Below are 16,915 nucleotides of genomic sequence, written 5' to 3'. Positions count from 1 at the left end.
GGAAAGATTTCAGCTAGGATTTGTTCAAATACATATTCTGGCCCTCTGTCCCTTTCGGCGCCCTCAGGAACCCCAATTAAATGTAGGTTTTTCTTCCTCAGGCTGTCGTTTATTTCCCTTAATCTGTCTTCATGGTCTTTTAATTGTCTGTGTCTTTTTTCCTCAGTTTCCCTCTTTGCCATCAACTTGTCTTCTATGTCACTCACTCCTTCTTCCACCTTGTTAACCCTCATCATTATGACTTCTAGTTTGGATTCCATCTCATTCAATTGATTTTTAATTTCTGCTTGATTGGATCTAAATTCTTCAGTCACGAAGTCTCTTGAGTCCTTTATGCTTTTTTCTAGAGCCACCAGTAGCTGTATGATAGTGCTTCTGAATTGGCTTTCTGACATTGAATTGTAATCCAGATTTTGTAACTCTGTGGGAGAGAGGACTGTTTCTGATTCTTTCTTTTGAGGTGAGGTTTTCCTTCTAGTTATTTAGCTCAGTGCAGAGTGGCCAAAAACAAGTTGTATTGGGAAAAGGAGAAAAAGAGAGGAGAGAAAGATGGAAAGAAAAGAGAAAAAGAAAACAAAAAAGGAAGAAAAAATAAAAAAGAGAGAAGAAAAAGAGAAAGAAAAAAGGGGTGGGGGAAGCAAACAGAAATCAAAAAGCAAAAAAAGAAAAAAATAAAACGGAGGTTGGGGGTGTATCTTTTGACTCTGTACAGTTTAAGTCCCTTGACTTCCCCTGGAAATTGTCCGTCCAGCTGGTCTTCTGGGGGAGGGGCCTGTTGTGCTGATTCTCAGGTGTTAGCACTTGCGGGAGCTGCTCTGCCCCCTGCCTGGTGCAGGGCTCAGTGGGGTTGTTTACCCCGTGAGGCCCCAGGAGGAACAACCACAGTGGCGGGGCCAGCTCTGCAGCCCTGGAGTCAGCTCCCGCAGTAGCTCCGGAGCTCTCCCTCTGCAGGGCCTGGAGGCTCCAGGTCGGGCCACTGATCTGCTCAGCTCGGGGCAGGAGCGTCCTCGCTGTCCTGGGCCCTCCCGGCCTCTGCCTGTCCCGGGGGAGGCCGGATCCTGGGCTGTGTCCCGGCGCCCTGTGCTCTGAGGCCTGAGCTGGTGGATTTGCGCTCCCGCCCAGCAGCCCCCTCCGCGGAGCCGCCCCCGAGCCCCCCCGAGCTGCTCCGGGTCCCCCCGTGCGCGCTGCAGCCCTTAGGGAGCTCGGCGCACTCTCCCGGGGCGCAGGTGTCTGCTAGTGTCCCCGGGAGCCCGAGGGCATCCCCGCCCTCCTGGGTCCTGCTCCACCTCCCCGCGAGCCCCTTTCCCCCGGGAAGGTCGGTGCAGCTCCTGCTCCTCCGGGACGGGGCTCTCCTGTCCTGGGGACACTCGCCCCGGCCTCAGCCCGGCTCCTCGCGGGCCCCTCCCCCTTGGAGGCCTTTGTTCCTTTATTTCTTTTTCCCCGTCTTCCTACCTGGATAGAAGCGCGAACTCTTCTCACTGTAGCGTTCCAGGTGGTCTCTCTTTAAATCTCAGGCCGAATTCGTAGATTTTCAGGGTGATTTGAAGGTTATCTAGGTAATTTGGTGGGGACAGGTGACTTGGGGACCCTACTCTTCCGCCGTCTTGCCCCTCCTTCCTTAAATATATCATATAAATAAAAATAACCACAAAACTCAAAATTTAAGAGTAGTCAATGAAAAGGCAGATATAGTTTCATAAGTTAAATTTTTTGTTAGCAGTTTATCAAATAGTTCAAGCTAAGGAACAGACATATATGCATTATATGTAAATTTTATCAAGAAGATTACAACAACTTTTAGAAGTGGTTTCTTTTAGGAGGACATAAGTTAGGAAAATATAGACCAGACATTTTTATTTTTAATTGTATACCCCTCGATTCTGCTTAATCATTTTTTAGCCACTTGAAAGTGTTACTCAACATTAAATTCTTTTCATGAAGCATGACAACTTGGTTTTGCATCCAAATTTTTATAGCTAAAAAGAGACTCACCAATGATACAACAAGCATTAAAGAAAGACGTGTCTATGTTTTATTTCCTTCAAAATGAGCTATAAAAGCATCTTGACCGATAATGTGAATGTAGCAAAAGAATAGCTGGTCAAACCTTGGTTTGTAAATATAGTTACTTCGAAGGGAGCCTGGATGGCTCAGTCTATGGAGCATCTGTCTTCAGCTCAGGTCATGATCTCAGGGTCCTGGATTGCATAAGGCAACCTGCTCAGCATAGAGTATGCTTGTCCCTCTCCTTTCCCCTCTATTACTCCCCATACTTGAGTATGAGCTTTCTCTCTTTCTCTCCCTTTCAAATTAGTAAATAAAATCTTAAATAAATAAATATAGTTACATTAAATATAAATAAAAAATAGATTACCAAATCCTTTTTTAATGCTATCAAATACTTTTTAATGTACTCCTATCTAAAAAATAGCTTCTTAAATACAGAATAAATTTTTCATATTAAAGTTTATGAAACTTTTGTGATAAGAACCTTTTGTGTGATAAAAACCTTTTGTACTTCTTTAAAAAAGATATTTTTTATATAAAGTGCTTGATTGTGAAATCAATAATGAACACATTTTCAAATGATATCAATTTTTTAAAATATTTTATTTATTTATTTGAGAGAGAGAGAGAGAGAGAGAGAGAGAGAGAGAGGTGGCGGCAAGGGGCAGAGGGAGAAGGAGAGAATCTCAAAAAGACTCTGCGCATAGCATGGAGCTCCGGCAGGACTCGATCTCATGATACTGACTGAGATCATGACTTGAACCAAAATCAGGAATTGGATAGCTTAACTAACTGAGTCACCCAGGGGCCCCCCAAATGATCAATTTTAAATCACTTTTAAAATAATATGTGGGGAAGCCTGGGTGGCTCAGTGGTTGAGAGTTTGTCTTCGGTTCAGGTTGTGATTATGGGTGTGGGGATCGAGTCCCACATTGGGCTCCCTGCAGGGAGTCTGCTTCTCCCTCTGCCTATGTCTCTTCCTTTCTCTGTGTCTCTCATGAGTAAACAAATAAAAATATTAAAAAATAATAATATGTGGAATGTCTGCAGATCGATAATAATATGAGTTATACAATACATTTCAACAGCATTTGCAGACCAGATGTACACATCACCTCTATATTTTTGTGTCACTAGTTTACCTCTAGGCATTTACTTCAGGTTCTCACAATGTAGAAAATAGCTATGTTGTTGTAAAAGGGATAAAGTTTGTGAAAATCAGTGACTAAGTCATTGATCTTTGTGGATCTTTTTATTAAGGAATGTCAAACTGTGATGATTTACTCTAATATAAAAGTTAGCATACCTTTCATCACAGTCTTGCAAATTCACCATCTAGTTGCACCTGACAACATCACAGAAATAAAATTGGAGTTCTATAGGTAGATAAAGATAGTTGATTGCTTGAGCTTCTTTACTTATGATGAAAGTTAAACTTTAGTTATAAAATAAGTACATCCTCAGTAATTTTTCCTCACAGTGAAATTCCTTTTATGAGTATTATACTGAGATAGAAAAAAAAAAAAAACAGCTATTGAGTCATGGAAACTTTGACTCAATTACATAGCAGAATGAATTTGATCTCCAGGCAAAAAGATGTATTGTTTACTATTTTGCTAAAACTGTGCCATGAGCTTCTCTTTCAAGAAATACAGCAGGTCAACTATTCAAAGAAGCCATTCTCAAAATGATCAACTATAACTCTAGATAAAAGCGTTTTACCTTTCCAAAGGGTTGATGTGACAGAGAAAATCAGAAGGTATTCTTATAGGAAAAAGAAAGAAAAAGGAAGGAAGGAAAGATGGAAGGGAGAAAAAGTAGGGGGGAGGAAAGGAGAAAGAGAAGGAGAGTAGAAGCTAGGAAAGAAAAACTGTGAATTCAAAGAGAGAAATAATCATAGAGCCCATTACACCTGGAGGTTACCAGCTAAGGTGGAATAGAAACCATGATTCAAATACTAGCTTAAGATACAGAAGACAAAACCTGGTGATGAGTAGTTGGGAGTTCAGTTCTGAGATTGCTGTATAAAAACCTGCTGTCTCAGATGGTGAAGGCTTCAGTGGGTGAACTAGAAAACATAGCAGAGAGAACAGAGTATTCTAAACTTTCTCTAGGTCTTCGTGTGCCTTCAGTGCTCTGGAGTGTGGGCTTGCTCATACACATTTTCAAGTCATTTAAAAACATGGTGAAATTTTTAATCTGATTTTGGTTTACTACACTGTGACTTCCTCCTTTCCAGGATCTTCCCTTTTAGTATCTATCTCCAAGGCAGCTACAAACTACCTCCTCAGGGAAGTAAGATGGCTGAGTTTACATGAGCACCATCTCTCCATAGCCCCAAATTTGAGAATGTGTACAGTGAACCAGTCATGAAATTAAGGCTTTACCTAGAGTGTTTCTCTTCTTTCAGGGGTTCAGTTCTTGCCTTTTTTCCCTTACTCTTGGGTGTCATCAAAAGGTGGGGTTTTTCCTCAGATTTGCCCCCAAACAGTTTATAACTGTTTCTGAACTAAGAGATTTTACCACTGCAGAAATAGAACTTTATCTCTTTTTCAAAGCATATTGTCCTTTCTAGAATAATCTAATATGATTAAATTACTCTCATTTTAAACATAATTTAATGACTGACACAATTTCAATTATGTAAATCTGTTATATCAATGGTAAATACTATTTTAAATTATATTTTGATACCTAAAAATAGTAAATAGTAAACATTTGGTCCTAGATCTTGAGAATATAAATATACACCATAGTACAAGAAATTTATCAGTTGCTTAAAATATCAAACATTTGCTGTTTACTTAATTATAAATAATCTTCCTCTTCATCAGTATTTGTTTTGCTGAAGGATAAGTGATTTGTGATGCAAAGTAGGTCTGTAAGATCATTATAAATGGCAGCCTCTAGAAGATGGTGAGTGGGCAATCCATCTAGATAAAAGAAAATTGCTGCGTTTTTTTAATCATTGAAAATCATCTTCCATAACATGCTGCTCAGAGATAAAAAACATTTACTTTCCTCTTTTAATTTTATAAACAACATGCTGATTTTACACACAGCTCTACTGATGCAGAAGTAATTGGTAATTCAAAGAATATATCACACAATATTCTTGAATATCTTAACATTTTTATCTCAATTTGGGTAATCACTTAGCTCTTTCATCTTATATCATAATTTCTTAATATTAATTAAATAACCGAATATTTGCAGTGATGCTCCCTTTAACCATATAAACACATACTATTGATTAGTAACATATATATTCCGAGAGGTCCTCCTATATACTATTCAATATAAAATTCAGAAAGCAATGCCTTCTGTAATGTAAAACACTTTATAATATGAAAACATTAATCAATCTTAGAGTTTCAGGTTGTGGAATCTCCTGCGAAAATCTCTTTCAGTATTTTTGTTAATGAGTAATAGAGTGAAAATTAATATGATGAACAGCAATAAAGAGAAAAGATAACAGAATAATTATTTAATGTCTTTTAGATTAGAAAAGAAGTTTTTACTTTAGCAATGAGGGGAAGAAGAGGAGTTGTGTGATTTATTTTAGTTTCTACTGCAGTTTAGTTTTTGTAAGCAGAGACATCTCTAGCTAATGCTTGACTGTCCGTTTATAATTACTCTATTAGAGGCAAGATGCTTGGAAGTTCTCATATTTAGTCAAGGTTCTTAGTTTCTTATTGATTGCTCCATCATATCCAGGAAAACTGAGAACAGCACTTCCTAGACACGTATCCAAAAATGAATAAGTGAATAAGCTCTATTTATTATTCTGTAGGATTCATCCTGGGGAAATACCACTTACATCATCTTTAAGTAGAGACGCTACAGAAAGCACAGCTCACATAACAAAGGGTGGTGCTGCCAGCATTTCTGTCACTTCTACCCATAAGAATCTGAAGTAGCTGCAGACACTATGCAGGACATCAAAAAGTAGCTGTTGCATTGTAGAAAATCAAATTTCAAAGTAAGAACACATGATAGACTAAGTTTAAGTCACATGGTATGGATGTGTGATCAGCCAGAAAGCTGGGAAAGTATTTGGCTTTTTCAATGTTTACAGTGGAAGACAGGCCCTCCTTTATTTTTTGTTAAATATATATTTATTTATGATAGACATAGAGAGAGGCAGAGAAACAGGAGGAGGGAGAAGCAGCTCCATACCGGCAGCCCGACCTGGGACTCGATCCCGGGACTCCAGGATCGCGCCCTGGGCCAAAGGCAGGCGTTAAACCGCTGAGTCACCCAGGGATCCCCGACAGGCCCTCCTTTATACAGTGAGAACTTCTTGAAACAGAAAATATCAATTCAGATGCCCAGTATTTACGAAGAATAGCAAATCTCCACCATGAACTATCTAGGTAAAATTAAGTGCACCATTGACAAAACTAATGTGAAATAATAATTCCTACAAGCTGAAAGTTAATTTTAAGATTTTTTTTAAAAAAGATTTTATTTATTTATTCATGAAAGACACAGAGATCGAGAGAGAGAGAGGCAGAGACACAGGCAGAGGGAGAAGCAGGCTCCACATAGGGAGCCCGACGTGGGACTCGATCCCAGGTCTCCAGGATCAGGCCCGGATGAAGGCGGCACTAAACCGGGGCGCCAACTGGGCTGCCCATAATTTTAAGATTCTAATTAATTACAACTTATTTTGTTTTTTTTTTTTAAGATTTATTTTTATTTATTTATGATAGAGAGAGAGAGAGAGAGGGAGAGAGAGAGAGGCAGAGACACAGGCAGAGGGAGAAGCAGGCTCCATGCCGGGAGCCCGAAGCAGGACCCGATCCCAGGACTCCAGGATCACTCCCTGGGCCAAAGGCAGGCGCGAAACCACTGAGCCACCCAGGGATCCCCCTTATTTTGTTTTAAAAGAAGTCCATTGAAATAATTTTCCAAAAAAAATGAAATATCATTCAAGAACTCTTTGAAAATAATAGTACATTTGGTTTGCAGGAAAATAGGTGTTATCCAAAGAGATGTATTTGTTGGGTTTTACGAAAATAGTCTTTCCCCTCCACCCTCTGAATACAGGCACGTCTGTGAATTTTTATATTTCTGGTTTGGAAGATTGCCTTTTAGTTTGATTAGTATCTGTTAGTTCTTCATCAAGGCAATCACCAATATGTTGGTGGTAAGAACATATAATGGGCTTTCTTATATTAATCTACTATGGATCTCATTAACTTCACATTCTAATGATGAAGATCTCCCTTCAAGCCACATAAGAGGTCATTAGAGGAAGCAACATCTGAATTACTTACTGCATTTATACTATTGAAATAGCCTGATCACAGTGCAGTGATAAGGACTGTTGTTACAATTCTCAGTACTTTGTTCCAGAGACTGCTTCATTGTTTTTTCTTTTTCTTTTTTTTTTTTAATTTTTATTTATTTATGATAGTCACAGAGAGAGAGACAGACAGAGACAGAGACAGAGAGACAGAGAGAGACAGACATAGGCTGATGGAGAAGCAGGCTCCATGCAGGGAGCCCGGCGTGGGACTTGATCCCGGGTCTCCAGGATCGCGCCCTGGGCCAAAGGCAGGCGCTAAACCGCTGCACCACCCAGGGATCCCTGCTTCTTTGTTTTGTTTTGTTTTTCGGAAGCTGGCTGAAGACACTTAATCAACTCTTCTCAAGCCACCTCATTCATGGAAGAAAATCATTAAAGTTATGTGCTAACTGCCCTGTTAGGATTACCATGGGGTGTTTGCAAAATGTAAAGAGAAAGCATGTATATCAGAATCCTGGCATCCTAGACTAGGAGAACTTTAAGGTGAATCCTTAAATATTAAGTAAAGGAGAACAGGACAAATTTCTAAATTATTTTCTACAATTTGTCCAAATTACTTCTTTTGCTTCTTATATATTTGTTTTATTTTCTAGCTAGACTATAAACTCTTAAAGTTTTGAGTCTATAAGACAATGGCCACATTACTGAGAATGCAATAAAATGCTTGCTTGTTTATCATCTAATTTACTGACATCTGAGGGAGGAAGACTTTTTTTTTCCCCCTCTTTAATTTCACCCAAATTGGTAGCCTGGCTCATTCAGCTAGGAAGTTTTGGTAATTATATTGTAAACTTTGGAATTATACTCACTGTGACTAAATCTCCACCTCACCATGGCTAGATGTAGAGCCTTACACAAATTAGTAAACTTCTGTGAGCTCCATTTAGGAATTTAAATTTTTATTTATGTATTTATGTATGTATGTATGCATGTATTTATTTATTTATGCAGGACTTTTATTGAGAAAATGGTTGCAACATTTTCTTTGCCATATAAATTTGAGGATTAACTGAGATGTCATATGCTCTGCCAATATTATTCTTTATTTTCTTATTTATTATAATATGGCACAAAAATATCATTTTGAAGATTGAGCTAATAAACTACTGTTTTCTAGATAAAGACAAATAGTGTGGGTGAATGATACATTCTCTAAACTTTAGTTTTTGTTAAGATTTTATTTATATATTTGTGAGAGACAGGACATGAGCGAGGGCAAAGGGAGAGGGAGAAACAGACTCCCTGTTGAGGGAGGAGCCCAATGCCAGGCTCCATCCCAGGATCCTGAGATCATGACTTGAGCCTAAGTCATGATCCAATGGACTAAGTCATGGACTGAGTATAATGGACTGAGCCGCCCAGGCACCCCTCTAAGCTTTATGTTTTAATTATAGTACAGAGTTAAATATTTTCTGTCAGCATGTCAGGAAAACTCTCGTTATGTAACCAAAGTAAAATTACCAAAATTAGGAAATTATACAATGACTAATAATACTATTATCTAATAGAAAGCCCAGATTCAAATTTTTCCAATTGTTTCAATAATGTTTTGTACAATGATTCTCTTTTTAAAAAATTAAAATTCAATGCATGGAAATAGATTGCATTTATCCTGTCTATAGTCTCAACAGTGAACTAATTCTCTGCCTTTCTTTGTTTTTCATATCATTGTTATTATTTTTAAATAATAAAGGTTAAGGGCCACCTGGGTGGCTCAGTAGTTGAGTATTTGCCTTTAAACTCAGAATGTGATCCTGGGGTCCTGGGATCAAGTCCTGCATTGGGCTCCCCCGTGGGGAGCCTGCTTCCCCCTCTGCCTATGTCTCTGTGTTAAAATAGTTCTTGATCAGTAATTTATGGTAAGTTAGTGAGTCTGCTACTGTTAAGAGAATAAATCAATGAAAAACTAATATTCACAGTATTAGTTTTTCCTATGTGAACATAATTGCTTTGTCTGGTGAAAGTAAAATGAGTGCTAATCAGCCAAATCGTACCATGCATGCCTTGGCCTTTCAAATAATTTCCATGAATGCAGGCCTGTTAAACAGAAGCTATTTCATACTGCTTTAATGAAATATATCCTTAAGGATGACTCTCATGGGTAAATTGAAATCTAACAAAAAATACATATACAAAATGAGATTTTTTTTTTTTGGTTATTTAGTGTAATAGAAAATAAATCAACTAGATCCATTATGTGTGAACAGCATTTACTAGAACCGCACAACCAATTAACTTTGATGGTTGCCTCATTTTGACAGGGTGGTTTTTAATAGAGGAAAAAATCTTATGGTGTTTGCCTATCATTTGCCTGACTTGTTTCACTTAGCATAATACTCTAGCTCTATCCACATCATTGTAAATGGCAAGATTTCATTCTTGTGATGGCTAACATTCCATTGTATATAGACATTTCTAATTTATCCATTCATCTGTTGATGGACAATGGACATTTGGGCTCTGTCCACAATTTAGCTATTATTGATAGTGCTGCCTAAACATTGGGGGGGGGGGGCGGTGCCCCTTCTAATCAGTACTTTTATATACCTTGGGAAAATACCTAGTTCTCCTCCTGAGATAACTGTTGTATGTGTGTTAGTATACTTGTGGGTGTCTCAGAGGTCTCCTTGGCTCTGTTCATTTTTCTCCTTTCATTTTCCTTTCTGCTTCTTAGAGTATATAATTTTAACTGACCTATCTTTAAATTCATAGCTTCTTTTTTCCTACCTGTGCAAATCTATTGAAACCCCCTTTTCAGGACGCCTGGGTGGCTCAGAGGTTAAGTGCCTGCCTTCTGCTCAGGGCATGATTCTGGAGTCTCAGGATCGAGTCCCATATCAGGGTCCCTGCATGGAGCCTGCTTCTCCCTCTGCCTGTGTCTCTCCCTCTCTCTGTGTCTCTCATGAACAAATACATAAAATCTTAAAAAAAAAAAAAATCCTTTTTCGTTTCAATTATTACACTTTTTGGCAAAGTTGTATTTAGTTTCTTTTTATATTTTTTATCTCTTTATTGAAATTCCCTATCTGCTCACATATCATTTTTCTGGTTTCCTTTACCTCTTTGTGATGTTCTTTGAGAAATTTTAAGATAGTTAATTTAAGTCTAATGTTTATTTTCTCAGGGACATATTTGTTTTTGATATTTTTCTCCTTTGATAGGACATATTTTTTGTTTCTTTGCATATTTCCTATATTTGATTGAAAATTTGACCTTTTGAATATTATAGCAACTCTGGAAATCACAATACTTCACCTCCTAAAGTTTGTTTTGTATCTTGCTTTCTTCTATGGCTGTTTTTTTCTAAACTGCTTTTGTAAACTCTATATTCTTTGGCACATGTTGTCTCTTAATTTTTTTTTTAATTTATTTATGATAGTCACAGAGAGAGAGAGAGAGGCAGAGACACAGGCAGAGGGAGAAGCAGGCTCCATGCACCGGGAGCCCGATGTGGGATTCGATCCCGGGTCTCCAGGATCGCGCCCTGGGCCAAAGGCAGGCGCCAAACCGCCAGGCCACCCAGGGATCCCCATGTTGTCTCTTAATTGCCTATTTCTTAACTTGTGTTCAGCAAGGGTTTTGACAAAGATTTTTGTCAATGTCAGGAGCCAAAAAAAAAAAAAAAAGATAAATACAGATATATAAATGATAGATGATCGTTAAGTATATAGATAAAGTAGATTAGATAGAGAGATAGATAAAAAGAAACTATGTGCTTGGCCACTCCTTTAAGACTTAGCGAGTCCATTTACAAATCTGGCTCAGCTCTCAATTATTGCTTCCACTGAGTCCAGAGATCAGCCATTGGTGAAAACTTGGCATCTTTCTGGTCTTTTCTGGTAATGTGTCTGACCTTCAGCATGCATGCAGCTTTCTTAGTTCCCTGGTATGTTCAAATGCTTTTGAGAGACTTAATTTCCTCAAGATACTCTCCCCAACTTTTCTCCTAGGCTTTCCATGCTCTCTTACTTGCCACAACTGCAATATTTTCCAAGTAAAATTCTCTTTTTTTCCTGATACTGGTAAGAAATAGGAGGGCTGGAGAGGCTCTTCTTTTGCTATGGAAATGTCTATAATTCAGATGGCATCATATACTTCCCCTCATTTTTTGTCAGGTTGAGGATTTCTTGTGAGCTAATCATTTATCCCCCCCTACATCCCTCACTCCCCTTATCTGATACATTGTTTACCCACAAGTAGTTATGGTTAGGAACAGTAGAGAAATGCTCCTAATTAAGCCTGGTGGACTCCAAAAATCTATTACACTCTCTTGGAAATAAATATACTCTCTAAGTTTCTAGAAAAAATAAAGCTTTAACATGAACCCTCATGTTTAATGTATAAGTTAACCACAAATACACCCTTTTATTTTCTTTACTTTTAGAGAATTAGCTTTACTAAAAGAACCTCTTCAAAGAGAACCTTTTATTTTTATTTTTTTTAAGTATTTTTTTTATTTTTATTTATTTATGATAGTCACAGAGAGAGAGAGAGAGGCAGAGACACAAGCAGGCTCCATGCACCAGGAGCCCGACGTGGGTCCCGATCCCAGGTCTCCAGGATCACGCCCCGGGCCAAAGGCAGGCGCCAAACCGCTGTGCCACCCAGGGATCCCCCTATTTTTAATTTTTTTTATTTATGATAGTCACACAGAGAGAGAGAGAGAGAGAGAGAGAGAGAGACGCAGAGACACAGGCAGAGGGAGAAGCAGGCTCCATGCAGGGAGCCCAACGTGGGATTCGATCCCGGGTCTCCAGGATCACGCCCTGGGCCAAAGTCAGGCGCTAAACCACTGCGCCACCCAGGGATCCCCAAAAAGAACTTTTTCAAAGAGAACCTCTACTTCTCTTTTTTCTTTTCTTTCTTTCTTTCTTTCTTTCTTTCTTTCTTTCTTTCTTTCTTTCTTTTTTTTTTTTTTTTTAGATTTATTTCTTTGGGAAAGAGAGAGAGGAGAGCATGAGAGGGGGGTGGGGGCAGGAGGAAGAAGTAGACTCCCCGCTGAACAGGAAGCCTGATGCAGGGCTTCATCTCAGGATCCTGAGATCAGGACCTGAGCCAAAGGCAGATGCTTAACGAATTGAGCCACCCAGGTGCCCCTCTGCCTCTGCTTTTTTTTTTTTTTTTTTTTTAATTTTTATCTTTTATTTATGATAGTCACACAGAGAGAGAGAGAGAGGCAGAGACACAGGCAGAGGGAGAAGCAGGCTCCATGCACCGGGAGCCCGACGTGGGATTTGATCCCGGGTCTCCAGGATCGCGCCCTGGGCCAAAGGCAGGAGCTAAACCACTGCGCCACCCAGGGATCCCCTGCCTCTGCTTTTCATGTACTCTCATTCTTTTTTAGCTTTCAAAAAAAAAAAAAAAAAAATACTGCTCTTAAAGCATACTAATCATGTACTTGAGCTCTCCAGGTTACATGAACAGTAATCACTACACAGTGTGTATGTGCCTTTCAAAAGTAGGAAAATATAATCGATCAGGAGTATTTTTGCTATTTTATAATTTTGTAAAATAATTACTTTTTTCATAATATACTGCAAAGCATTAAGGAAATAACTCAGAATTTTTCTTTCTTTCTTTTTTTTTTTAAGAGATTTTATTTATTTATTCATGAGAGACACAGAGAGAGACAGAGACATAGGCAGAGGGAGAAGCAGTTTCCCTGCAGGAAGCCTGATGCAGGACTTGATCCGAGGACCCTGGGATCATGACCTAAGTCAAAGACAAGACGTTCATCCACTGAACCACCCAGGTACTGCAAGATATTTTTCTTTTAAGTAAGTTTTAGAGATCTGAATTTGTCTTTTTGGGTCATTGTAGCAAAAGCTGTAATATATTTTAATTATTTTTTTTGTCGTTTTCCTTAAGTGTTGATTAAAAATTCTTTTATTTTTTTTTTAATATTTTTAAAGATTTTATTTATTTATAAGAGAGAGAGGGTTGGGGAAGGAGCAGAGAAAGGGACAAGTAGACTCCACACGAGAGCTGAGCCTGATGCAGGGCTTGATTCCAGGACCATGAGATCATGACCTGAGCCAAAACCAAGAATTGGATGCTTAACTAACGAAGCCACCAGGAGTCCTAGTTAAAAATTCTTTTCAGACTAAACTCCTTACATATGGAAATGGCTTTGTCCTGAATTCTGCTTTTGGATCAAGTAAAAACATAAGATTGTCTAAAATTATTGGTGAGTTAAGCTGATAATGTTTTATGTACTTAATTTTTAAAATCTTAAAAAGAGAGCAAAACATTTTGAAATAATCAGTCATTTTAAGTTATCAGTAATAATTTCTAGTTTGATTTGTTAAACATTTTTAGCATTCTCTATTTTTTGGACAGAATCATTTATTCATTGTTTTATTGCTTTATTAAAATAAACTTTTTAAAGAATCATGTGAAGTCCTAAAATAAGTAAAATGAAAATGAAACCTAATTCCTATTCTAAAATTAGTTATCTGACATGGATACATTACAATCGGTTGTAGCTCATTTTGATGTACCTTTCAGTACTAGTTTATTTCATTTTGAACTATAAGAGGTTTCTCCAGCCATCGTATTTTAAGCATCCTTCAAACTTGTCAAATGGACTTTATAGTCTTGAGAAAGTTTACTGAAAGTCAGGATAACTGTTAACTCTTTGATGGAAACTAAGAGTTTCCAAACTAAGTATACTAATTAGGATTAAATTGTTAATACATGCCTTAAGCATGCTCCTTTAACTAGTTTTCTGAAAAAAATAAAGACAAAAGAAACTAAACATTTTAAATCAGAAATATCACTTTTTATCTTAGACTAGGCGTTTGAAACATATTTTTCTTTTCTTCCTTTTTTTTTTTTTTTTTTGAAAGCAAGAATCTTACAAAGGAATATTTTTCCGGCAACAAAAATATATCTACATATGGAAATGACATGTGTACCAAAATGATTGGTATTAATAATCTATGTCATGAAGAGAGCCTACTTTTGTTGGCAGATATCGCTATGAGCAAATATGAGGGCGGATCGTACAGTGTTTTTTGAGTCCAGAAGCTTGGTGAGGTGCAGCAGAGGAGGCTAGTGTCACCGCACAGGCATTTTAGATGGTGACGACTCTCCGTAGGAATAAACTAAGCTACCAACAAGACGATATGATAAACTGGGCTCATGGTTAAATTCTCTCTCCAGCATCGCACGGAAAGTTCCTCTGAGGCCAAATCACTAAGGACCAAGTGCCAATACCTGATTAAAGCCGTTGCAGGCTGGCTGAGCCGAGATACACGGTGGGAGGTAAGTGGAGCCAGAGGAGAGGGAGACATTTCAGCATTTAGAGCTGTGGTACTCGTTCCTGTCACTCTGATTGTTAACAGGGATTATTTGAGAACACAGCAGAGAAAACTCCTGCAGTGAAAAGGATTAGAAGCTTCACTGCAGCCAGACTCCTGCCACTTGTACGTGAGAGGTCTGCTGATAGTAGTCTCATTTAATGTCTTTGTGAATTCTAATACTTAAAAAACAAAACAAAACCATAGTCCCTACTTCAAGCTTGTTTGACTTCTTTTCTAAAGGAGTACAGTGTTTAACCATATTTTTATTATTTTCCAGGTCGGGTAACTATGAGTAAATAATTCATATTGTTTTGGTATATTACAGGCACAAATTTGAGATTTTAATGTATTTTGGTTTTTTTTAATTACAAAATAATCCAAATCTTGAAATCTTATTCTTTGAAAGATTCCAACTGACGTTTAGAAAGTAATTTCGTCTCAAATATGGTACACAAATTCCTTCACATCATCACAGAGGAGTGACAATCCAAAGTCTGCCTAAACACAATCAGAGGTGGAAAAATCAGGGCTTAAATGGGGGGGGGGGAGGGGGGGTTCTGATTCGTCTTCAGAAAGTTCTATTTATTAAAAAATTCCATTGTGTTAAGCCAAAATTTAAGTTCCTCTAATTCCTACTCATTGATATTAGCTCTGCCTTCTAGAGTATATATATATTTTTAAAATGCTTGCTTCCATTTTTATTTCTGCAAATGTTGAAACAATTGCCCTGACTATTCTTTCTTCGAGGCCTAACAGAATTACTTCATTTTATCATATTTTGTGTACCCTTGTTTTAGTTTCATCATTTCCATCACTTAATAAAACCCCATCCACTAGGAAAGCATTGAACTCATGTCTGAACATGATACAAGAAGTGTGTCCTAACTGCTGTAAAATTTTCAAATTTCTTAAATCTGCAGTTCTTCCCATTTATTCAAACTACATTCAAGGCATTATATTTTTTTCTGGCACTATAATCAAGAGGTAGGAAATATAGAACCTTGTGTTAGGGCCTCGCTTTGCCACCCATCCTATGTCTGTTGTCATCTTGAGTGACTTCCACATTCTCTGGATCCATCTAGCCCCATAATCCAGTGTTTCTCAATGTCTTGTCCATAATTCACTTTCTCAGAATCATCTGTTTCGCTTGTTGGACACAGAATTCTTACAGCTGGATCTCAGATAACTGATCAAAGTTACCTTCAGTTTTATATATGTCTACTAAATCTTGACAATGACCATTCTAGTTTCTCACAATTCCATTAACTCCCCTCCTCTGGTACTCTGTTCTCATCCACCTCACTCAAACAATTGGATCTAGACTCCAGCCTCCAGAACTGTGAAAAAAGTTCATGTTGTGTAAGCTGCCTTGTCACTGATAGATTCTTATGGAAGCTCCAACTGACTCTTAATTTTCTTTTCTAACCATTACCCATTCTTAATATACCTACTCTTGATCTTCATAGAGACCTTTCATACATAATTATTCTTCTACTAGGAGGCTGGCTTCACTTCTCCAAGAATGATGCCCCATTGGAGGCTCAGTGTTGGTATCTGCTTTTGGCAGTTTATTCCAGTGGCAAGAATAAGGTCAACCTTGGTGAAAGGAAATCCCATACTATTGATTACATATGTAATCTCCATCCCAAATACTATGCTCATTTTTCCATGAGCCAATTAAGTAATCATTATGTTGACTTGAGAAAATATTTAGCATCCATAGCAAGTCGTAGTGTCCACCTAATTGTTCCCTTATAGTTGGTGCTGCCTTATGACTAAGGGCTTGTAAATGGAATTTAGCTGGGAGTGAGCATGTCATATCCACATGTCACCTGTAGAATAGTTTCATAGTGTGGGATGAAAATATGCCAATACTCTGTGCCATTCCTAGTGCTCTCTTGTGCTTTCTTGTATGTATCTTTCCCATCCTCTTAACCACCAATCTTACTGTCTTTTCTAGGAACATGACCATTCAGTCAAAATATTGAATACTACCCATTAACTGGTGTATTTCTGTCAGTGAGACCATCTTCCTTTTTAAGCACGGTTAGCAACCAGTTCTACTGCATAAAATTCAGCAAATAGTGGATTTCTCTTTTTTACTGTACCTTCTAGGCACTCTTAAGTAGGGCTATTATGTTGCAGCAGTTTATAATCAGGTAATGGAATATGAACTATAGGCACATTTATAAACTAGGTTCTAGTATTTTTCTTTCTCAGTTTTAGGGTCAGAAGGAACTCTGACCATTAGGCCCCACAAGTGAGCTGAAGACAAAATGAATAGGGAGCT

At 38.0% G+C, this 16,915-nt stretch overlaps 1 pseudogene; it reads left to right on the top strand.

Moving 5' to 3' along the window:
• LOC100686897 overlaps window positions 1-14,784 on the top strand; it is a 32,367-nt pseudogene extending 17,583 nt beyond the window's left edge.
• The last annotated feature ends 2,131 nt before the right edge of the window (window positions 14,785-16,915 follow it).

Source organism: Canis lupus, chromosome 4, assembly GCF_011100685.1.
Source record: "Canis lupus familiaris isolate Mischka breed German Shepherd chromosome 4, alternate assembly UU_Cfam_GSD_1.0, whole genome shotgun sequence".
NCBI lineage: Eukaryota > Metazoa > Chordata > Mammalia > Carnivora > Canidae > Canis > Canis lupus.
Note: the sequence above shows the minus strand (reverse complement) of the source record. Positions and strands in the feature narration are given on the sequence as shown.